Source organism: Camellia sinensis, chromosome 6, assembly GCF_055761805.1.
Source record: "Camellia sinensis isolate YWXY chromosome 6, ASM5576180v1, whole genome shotgun sequence".
NCBI lineage: Eukaryota > Viridiplantae > Streptophyta > Magnoliopsida > Ericales > Theaceae > Camellia > Camellia sinensis.
The window spans coordinates 186,929,192-186,939,996 of NC_138966.1; the positions used below are offsets into that span (position 1 = coordinate 186,929,192).

The 10,805-nt window shown below is 38.4% G+C and overlaps 1 long non-coding RNA gene across 1 annotated transcript; it reads right to left on the reverse strand.

Moving 5' to 3' along the window:
- Nucleotides 1-352: 352 nt before the first annotated feature.
- Nucleotides 353-2,609, reverse strand: LOC114264212 (uncharacterized). Its single transcript, XR_003629876.2, has 3 exons — nt 2,451-2,609; nt 1,081-1,137; nt 353-562 (listed from the first exon to the last, which is right to left on the reverse strand). It is a non-coding gene; the product is annotated as an uncharacterized LOC114264212 (long non-coding RNA).
- Nucleotides 2,610-10,805: the final 8,196 nt, after the last annotated feature.

Below are 10,805 nucleotides of genomic sequence, written 5' to 3' on the forward strand. Positions count from 1 at the left end.
GAGGTTAGCCACTTAGGGTTCAAGTGCAGCGGTGAGTTGGTCCAAAGAGCCGGGATTAGAGTAATCAAGTGTTCAAGGTTGGAACTTGCGAGCCTCACACAAGACTTCACGATAACGCGAAGTTTGTAGAGGTTTGGTTCCGCCACTGTCACGACCCAAACCCGCCCCTATAGGCTTAGCATCGTAACCGGCCAGTAATCTTGGGATTATCGAAGGCCTCTGAGACAAATTAACATAATATTAGGGGCTAGCGGAAGCAAATAACAAATATACATCGTCCATTGAGCTGTGCAGACTTATGTAAGACAGAAAAAATTTAAACTTTTTATATACTTATATACACATCATCATATATATACATATATAAGCTGACATAAGGGACTTAGCCTTATTTACACAATACACAAGGACTTGTCTAGCTGGACAGGAAAATAAAACTTCTACTTATGCACTTAGCCATAACCACTAGTCATGACCGGAACCTCCACGGGAGGCACATAGGTTGGCTGTCAAGAACTGATTCCAGGCAGAGGCCTCTAAGCTTGGTCATGCTTCTGGTCACCTACATACATATATATAAACAATGAGCTGGGGCTCAGTGAATAATAACAAAGTAAAGGATTTAATGAATGATATCCATCACAGAGTTAGAAATCAAATTCTTATCAGAAAAAGAGTCTTACGCATATTCAGATTCCAAATCAGAAACAGATTTATATACATACTCATAATCATCTTCATATTCAGATTTCGTATATAATCATACGTGGTACATCCATTAGCATTAACAAATCCAATGACCCATAAAGGGACGGCCTTAAAGGCATTCCGATGACTCATGTGCACAGAGACGTTTCTGATGACCCATAAAGGGACCTGATGACCCATGAAGGGACCTGATGACCCATGAAGGGACGCATATCATATGAAGCTAAGGATGCCACACATAACTTTCAGAATCTTGGACGATCATTCATTCATTCAAAACATAGCGTAGCATTTCAGAAGACTAATCATTTTATGTCATAATGTTCAGAAAATATTTAACATTGAACATAACTTTACAAAGTTATTACTCACAGATAGTTGCACAAGCAGATCAGACAGATCACAATCAGGCAGGCAATAGCGCGTGACCTACACAAGCACATAACATATACACATTGAAATACAATATTACTTCCTTGATCAAACTTGACTTTTCTTGTCTTTTTCCGTCTAAATAGTCTGAAGTTCTACTATGCTTATTCTTTCTCATTTAAATAAACCGAGTTCTTATTTCACATATTCTTTCATTATTAAGTCTTTCCTTTCCAAATAGATTGATCCTTTACATGGCTTCTTAAACAATTACCACTAGATCAATGATTCATTCTTTAACTAACTAATCTATGTTGATTGGTAGCTCATTAATCTTTATTGAGTCATAAATCACGTCTAGAATGCTTTAGAAAGAGATGAGAATAAAAATGTGAACTAAATGCAACTTTCCAAAATATGCTGAAAATGGGGTCTTCGTTCGAGCGCTACTTTGGTCGCTCGAGCGGACTGTAAAATTTGAAAAACTTCTGGGAGCTCGATTTTCACGCTCGAGCGAGACTTTCCTAGCTCGAGCGGACAACGTAAATTCTGAAATTTTCAGAATTGCAATTGAAGTTCAAATTTGATATTCAAAGCATCAAAACATGTATTTTTGATACACAAAAATGGAGAACCATTGTATAATTTGGTAAACACTTTCAATTAGAAATCATTCATTCAAAATCATAATCAAAATATGTTTAATTTAAATAAAATCTTAAATTACATTACATGCATGGATTAAAAATCTAATTATAAAATTAAAGATTTATCTAGCATTAGGATTAATTCTAATTTTCCATAAACTTGATGTTCATAAAACATTTCCTTTTTCTCTTCAAAATATGAGATTGAATTAATCCAAATCCTTCAAAATCCATGATGTATGTATCATTAGAGTATTAAACTTGTAAAATTTATTCATGCATGTAACAAATGGAACTTAATCTCATGCAAGATTACAAAATTAAAGTCAAAATAATTGATTTCTAATTTAATTTCCATAAATTGAACATAACCCCATTTATTCATCATCTTGCTAACTTCATCTATTTATATGAAATTGAACCCAAGTTTAATAAATTTAAGAAATCATAATTGATACTCTTGGTCCTAACTTGATTTTACATGCAAACTCAAATTTAATCTCATAACTCTTTTTACACATGAATTAAATCTAAAACTTTGAAATCCTAACATGCATGCAAAGATGAACCTCAAATTTATGAAGAATAATAAAAATCAAACTCAAACTAATTAATTTTCAAATTTATTTCCATAATCCTACACTTAACTTGATTTTTTTCATCTTCTTCTTTTTTCCAGCTTTTAAGTGATTAATCTAAAAGATTTGAACTTAAATTCCATACCTACTAGAGTTCTTGAGTGGTGAATTTCCTTTGAATTTCCCCTTTCCTTTCTTTAAACCCATGCTTCCTTGAGCTTCATCTTTCTCTCCTTGACATAGAGCAACTCCCCATTTTATTTTATTTTCCAGCAACTACGTGCCTGGAACACTCTCTCCCTCTCTCACACGGGTTTCCAGCAGAACACCCAAATAAGCCTTCATTCAAATATTTCAACATATACGCACACACAAGCACACCTCTCTTGTTGACACGTATTGCACACGTGCACCTTGGGTCAAGCTTCCAGCACATCACTTATACATATGCACACAATCAGATTTCTCAATACCCCCACACAAGTTTCTCTGCACACCCACACACAATTCTAATTTGTTGCATAATTTAATTGATGTCAAGGATTAATTCAATTAAGCATCACTTAATCTTAAAAAATCTTGATCAACACATAATCAAATTAATTATAACAAATCATAATTCCTACATAATTTAATTAGTCTAACTTGACTTCCATTAAGACCCAATTAATTATATTTAATTTTATCAATCCGAATCATATTTTTAGTCAGACTCCCAAAAGGCTCTAAATATTAAATTAAACTTATTTCCATCCTCAATTTTGGTTTCTCAAGCTATTTGGGCCTTTAGTTTCTAATCAGACTTCAAATTTCCGTCAATAAATTACATATCCAAATTGGACACCCCATAAATAAATTTAATTCGTAATAATCACAATTCTCAATCCTCATAATTTAATTAACTTAATTTTCTCCAATGCCGACCTAATTAATCAGATCTCAATGTTACTAAACTGAATCAAATATTTAATTAAACTCCCAAATGGGTCCATAATTAAGATTAAATTGATTCAACTTCTTAACTTCATTTCCTTAAGCCATTTGGACTCTCAATTTCTAATTCCAAAATAAATCTTTAATAGAATCATATACGAGTCAGATCCCATAATCCTCATAAATCCCAAATTAAATTATAATACTCGGCAATTAAATTTCAAATCCTCTTAATTAATCAAGTACTAATCATTATACGTGATGGGGTCGTTACAGCCACTATGTGTTCGGCGCTGTAAGATGCTCTATCCATTAGGAATTCTCATGGACTCGCTACCAGGCAATGGGAGTCCCTTTGGGGCGGTGGAGTGGGTGGGAGAAACGTTTCCACAAGTATGGTTTGGAGGACCTGTTGTAGATTCGGGAGGAGGTTGTGAGAAGGAATGGACACTTGGTTGTATTGAATCGTTTGGCGGGGAGCATCCTCTGTATGAGTGTAAAGTGTTGAAAGAAAATACACTACCACTGTCTATCTGGATGAGGACAGGTTTGGAGGAGAGTAGTAGGGGATTAGGGACATCCACATGTTGAGAATATTAGGGTCGTACCAGCCAAGTAGGTGAGATGGGTCCCTCTAGATCATGGAGATCAGTTGGTCGTCCACTTGGTTTAGAGAGTTGGTGCCCATGTACCAACCTTGTCTTACTTGTTGGGGAAGATTTTGTGGATGAAAAAGGAAGCAAGGTTCTGTGTTGGCTAGAGAGAGTAGGTCGGGTGATTGGGAGGGATAGAGAGGATGTAAGTGGGGGATGGAGGCGTGGCTGATGTGGAGGTCGGTGGCGGCGAGGCGTTATTTGTAAGTGAAGGGGAAAATAGAGGGGAATAAGGGACGGAAGGTTTGAGAAGTTTAAAGTTGAAGGATGGTGATGGAGATTTAAAGTAGGGAGAGAAAGCTGAGGGTGACAGGACAGTAAGGAGGTTCAAAATGTTGCTGGTTTTGGACAGTCAAGGTGAAGAGGGATGATGTATCAAAAATGGGTCTATATCTGCATGGGCTGAGGCGTGGCAGCAGTTTAGGACAGCAAAAGAGTTGGAAACAGGGGTAAGTGTCAGGCACGCACGTCTCGAGGATAAGATGAACTGAACAGAGGGGTTTGACTTGGGGGTGTAGGTTGGCGAGGTAAGGACAGAGCGATCAAAGAGGTTAGTAGGGTCAGAGAGGTTAGCTGGGTCAAGGGGGTGTCAAGGGGGTAAGTAGGACAGTTGTCTTCTTCCTTCAAACCTTAGAGGTGGTCGCCAGAGGTGGTCTTGACGCCGGTAAAACAAAAGACGATTTTTGAGGTCAAGATGGTTTCCGTTATGCCACTAACATCCAATCACCAAACACAGGTTTGAAAGTGGCTTGGGTTGACAGCAACATGTCACCAACAGTGGGTACTCTTCTAAGGAGTACAACATTGTATACCAAATAAATCAACAAAAAAGACAAAAAGAAAAGGAGGGACGAAATAAGGTACCAGAAAGCAACTTCACCACAATAGCTATCCCACTGCAAAAGCATATTCCTTTATGCCATAAAATATTATCTGGTACCAAATATATAGCAAAATTGGCCAGCGTGTAAGGACGAAGATTCCCCATTAAAAATAATTCAAACGCATTTGTTTTCCCGCCTTTGCTTTATGTCTATCATTCTGCAAAAATATTTTCTTTACAGCCACGCAAACCACCAGAAGAGCGACACGTGTATAGCACTATCTGGCAAAGGAATCAAAAGTACTCACACCACTCACACCTGGGCCCGGGTGTGACTTCTTTTTTACTACATCCATATACGTGTCCATAAGTACAGCAATGGACGGCTCAGATCAGCGGGAGGGGGAGGCGCTGATAATATTAATACAGCGCCCCCCCAATCACACCACTCACACCATTCACAACAGGTTTTTTAACTAATTGGGAGGCCTTGTACGGCTGGTGTGAGTTCACTGTTTACCACTACAAAATGCCTCGCCAAGCCTCTTTCCGTTTTTATGCCAAGAATGTTTTCCTCACTTACCCACAATGCCCATGCCCAAAAGAACAACTCTTAGAACTCCTACAATCTCTCCTCCAACTAGCCTGTCAGCCATACTACATATTTGTCGCAAGAGAGCTCCATGAAGATGGAAACCCTCACATTCATGCCATGGTTCAATGCACGAAGAAGATCCAAACCTCAAACCCGAGATTTTTCGATCTCACCGGAACCAACAGGAGGATCTACCATTCAAATATAGAAAAACTCCACTCTCCAACAGCAAGTAGACAGTATATACAAAAAGAGGGCGAGTTCATCGAATGGGGAGAATTTTCAGCTAAGGGAAAAAGTCCTTCAAAAAACAGAGACGAACTCTGGAGGGGAATACTTGGCGAAGCAGAAATGGAGGAACAATTCTTTGCTCTCTGTAAAGAAAGATGTCCCACCGATTATGTCACAAAATACCCCAAATTAAAAATATTTTCGAGGGATCATTACAAAAGAGAGAGGCCCCCATATACTAGCCCCTTTAATTCATTTCCTTTCTTAAATGAAGAAGTAAAAAAATGGGCAGAAAGTAATATTTTGTTTGTAAGTCGAAATTTCGTTCAGTACGAGTTATGTCAAAATTGTTGTCTCTCCATTTGGAGGGAAGACGACTTCCTTAGATTAGGGATACACAAAAACAATATCAATAATTTATATACTGACGAAGAACTCTTCTCCTCCTCTGATAACAAGAACCAGAGCGGAGATCCATCCGCCCAATCTCCCTCTACCTCGAAGGACCCTCAAGAACAGGCAAAATCGCCTGGTCCAGAAGCCTCGGACGACACAATTACTTCTCTGGCAGAATAAGCTTCAAGTACTACGACCAAGACGCCGTCTACAACGTCATAGATGACATCAAATACTCGATAGTCCCTACCAAATTAATGAAGAATTTAGTAGGCTGCCAGAGAGATTTCCATGTGTTTGTTAAGTTCTAACTAGATCTCACTATCAGAGGGGGAATTCCTTGTATTTTATTAACAAATGGGGACAGTAGTTGGTTAGATGCAATGTCCCCAAAAAATGAGAGAATGGTTTGATGTTAATGTAACCACTGTCATGATTAATGAAAAAATTTATTAATTTTATTTATCAAACCACTCAAAATTTTATTTACTTACTACATTTCCCTTATCATTAACTATTACATCTTGAGTCACATCACTATTTTTTACACTGATGATTACATTTCGTAAAACATTAGAAAATTCTGCTGCATCCATAACAACTGATCCTCTACGATCAACTTCCTCTTTGCTAACACCAACCTCTGAAATCGACGGACCAGGATCAACATCACTAGTATCATCACCACCTCTGCGTACATCAATCTCTGACAAACTCAGACGACCTCTGCGTTCATGAATAACTGAACCACTTTCCCCAAAACCTCCTAACAACAAATCTCTTCGCCTCTCCGGTAAACCAACAGACTTAGTCCGTGTCAGAATCGGAATGGCCTTCGTTGCAGGGCAATGCCAAACATCAACATTATCATTAGTATATTTTTTAGATAACACAACAATAGAGGGGGCCCTCATTTGCAAATCTTCTGGCATGTCACTCGTAGAATACTTCAGATACCCCTTCATTTTACAATACGTAACCCCCCTTTTAATATTCGAATTTTCAAGTCGATACTTCACCATCCATGGCACCTGTTTGTCGTTAATTGAACAATAACCATTCCCATAATAGACTAACTTGTATTGGCAATCCACTGGGAAAATAAACCACGCTTGCAAACTGTTACTACCGTCTAACCTCCGATCATAAATATTTACTTTGACCAACCCACTAGCATTGGGTGCGCAAGGGGGAAAAATTTTATCAATATTTTATCAACCTTAATACTTTTTTGTTTGTATCCTAACCTCAATTGAGAAAATAAATTAGGCAACGCAAGTTCAATACAACTGAAATTACTTGTTGAAACACCTTCAACAATCCCAGTTTTTATATTGTTCACCTCCATTAACCTGAACATTAGAAGTAAAATACATAAAATTACAATTCTAAATAGTTTTAAAGTACATTTGACTCCTTAAAGTAATTTTGCATTCCTTTCCACTAACAGTAGCAGCCACTAAATATATGGCACCCTTTTGAATACTTCAAACATTTTCCAACAGCGTATCTTTGTAGCCCGTCCAAACATCAACTGGGAAGAACCGGTCTACAACTTCTATCCCGTGACGAACGTACTCTTTGTCCTTGCCACCAACGAGCTTGAATCTCATTTTCTTTAGCATCCGAAACCGATCAGACTGGTCAGGATCAACAATCCAGGTCTTAGGATTACCCTCCCCAACTCCAATAAATATCTTGTCAGGTGTGGGGACGGAATCTGACGGACTATTATCACATATGATGAAAAACATAAATAAAAATTTTATTAATTTTATTTATGAAACCACTCAAAATTTTATTTACTTACTACATTTCCCTTATCATCAGCCTATTACATCTTGAGTCACATCACTATTTTTTACACTGATGATTACATTTCGTAAAACATTAGAAAATTCTATTGTATCCATAACAACTGATCCTCTACGATCAACTTCCTCTTTGCTAACACCAACCTCTGAAATCGACGGACCAGGATCAACATCACTAGTGTCAGCACCACCTCTGCGTACATCAATCTCTGACAAACTCAGACGACCTCTACGTTCATAAATAACTGAACCACTTTCCCCAAAACCTCCTAACAACAAACCTCTTCGCCTCTCCGGTAAACCAACAGACTTAGTCCGTGTCAGAATCGGAATGGCCTTTGTTGGAGGGCAATGCCAAACATCAACATTATCATTAGTATATTTTTTAGATAACACAACAATAGAGGGGCCCTCATTTGCGAATCTTCTGGCATGTCACTCGTAGAATACTTTAGATACCCCTTCATTTTACAATACGTAACCCCCCTTTTAATATTCGAATTTTCAAGTCGATACTTCACCATCTATGGCACATGTTTGTCGTTAATTGAATAATAACCATTCCCATAATAGACTAACTCGCATTGACAATCCACTGGAAAAATTAACCACGCCTGCAAACTGTCATTACCGTCTAACCTCCGATCATAAATATTTACTCTGACCAACCCACTAGCATTGGGTGCGCAAAGGGGGAAATATTTTATCAATATTTTATCAATCTTAATAATTTTTTGTTTGTATCTTAACCTCAATTAAGAAAATAAATTAGCCAACGCAAGTTCAATACAACTGAAATCACTTGTTGAAACACCTTCAACAACCCCAGTTTTTATATCGTCCACCTCCATTAACCTGAACATTAGAAATAAAATACATAAAATTACAATTCTAAACAGTTTTAAAGTACATTTGACTCCTTAAAGTAATTTTGCATTCCTTTCCACTAACAGTAGCAGCCACTAAATATATGACACCCTTTTGAATACTTCCAACATTTCCCAACAGCGTATCTTTGTAGTCCGTCCAAACATCAACTGGGAAGAACCGGTCTACAACTTCTATCCCGTAATGAACGCACTCTTTGTCCTTGCCACCAACGAGCTTGAATCTCATTTTCTTTAGCATCCGAAACCGGTCGGACTAGTCAAGATTGACAATCCAGGTCTCAGGATTACCCTCCCCAACTCTAATAAATATCTTGTTAGGTGTGGGGACAGAATCTGACGGACTACTATCACTTATGATGAAAAACAATATGTAGTGGACCACAACTTCGTCTTTAGCATCTTGACCCAATTGAACATTCTCAATTAATTTTATACCCTTAACCATAATCTTGCCTGATTGACGGTCACATCTCTTATTACCCAACTCAATACCATTAAGCAATCTGGCCACACCTTTATTATCAAATTTAACGTTCCTTAATTGTTCATCGTACAACTGCAACTTTCTTACTCCCCTCTTAGTCTTCTTAATATAACGCGGAATATTCTGAACGTACCGTCGGCGAATGTACGCCGCCTTAAAAGGTGCACGACCACGGTAACTCCGCTTATATCCACTGACCGCTGGTGTCCTTGACCTCCGGTACGCAAAGGGGGTCCAATATTGACTGCTTCCTATTCCTTCCATTTTTTATAAAACACTCCAAATCTTTTATCCTACAAATTCTGTTGATTCTCTTACCTCTGCTAACCCTTCTGTTCAGACACCTTAGCTTTGATAGATTTGCCCTCTGCTCCTCGTACACCAGAACAAACTTCGCCGGAGCTGACCGCCGGCTCTCTTCCCACAGCCCTATTTGCTACATCAAAAAGCGATCTACACACATTTGAGTGAACTGCCTGTAATTCTCGGGATACTCTTCTAAGGAGTACAACATTGTATACCAAATAAATCAACAAAAAAAGACAAAAAGAAAAGGAGAGACGAAATAAGGTACCAGAAAGCAACTTCACCACAATAGCTATCCCACTGCAAAAACATATTCCTCTATGCCATAAAATATTTTCTGGTACCAAATATATAGCAAAACTGGCCCGCATGTAAGGATGAAGATTCCCCATTCAAAATAATTCAAACGCATTTATTTTCCCACCTTTGCTTTATGTCTATCATTCTGCAAAAATATTTTCTTTACAACCATGCAAACCACCAGAAGAGCGACACGTGTATAGCACTATCTGGCAAAGGAATCAAAAGTACTCACACCACTCACACCTGGGCCCGGGTGTGACTTTCTTTTTACTACATCCATACATGTGTCCATAAGTACAGCAATGGACGGCTCAGATCAGCAGGATGGGGGGCGCTGGTAATATTAATACAACGCCCCCCCAGTCACACCACTCACACCATTCACACCAGGTTTTTTAACTAATAGGGAGGCCCTGTACGACTGGTGTGAGTTCACTGTTTACCACTACAAAATGCCTCGCTAAGCCTCTTTCTGTTTTCAAATAGGGCTGTGGGAAGAGAGCCGGTGGTCAACTCCGGCAAAGCTTATTCCGGTGTACGAGGAGCAGAGGGCAAATATATCAAAGCTAAGGTGTCTGAACAGAAGGGTTAGCAGAGGTAAGAGAATCAGCAGAATTTGTAGGATAAAAGATTTTGAGTGCTTTATAAAAAAATGAAAGCAATAAGAAACAGCCAGTATCGGACCCCTTTTGTGTACCAGAGGTCAAGGACACCGGCGGTCAGTGGATATAAGCGGAGTTACCGTGGTCGTGCACCTTTTAAGGTGGCGTATATTCGCCGACGGTACATTCAGAATATTCCATGTTATATTAAGAAGACTAAGAGAGGAGCAAGGAAGTTGCAGTTGTACGATAAACAATTAAGGGACGTTAAATTTGATAATAAATGTGTGGCCAGATTGCTTAATGGTATTGAGTAGGGTAATAAGAGATGTGACCGTCAATCAGACAAGATCGTGGTTAAGGGTATAAAATTAATTGGGAATGTTCAATTGGGACAAGATGCTAAAGACGAAGCTGTGGTCCACCACATATTATTTTTTATCATAAGTGATAATAGTCTGTCAGATTCC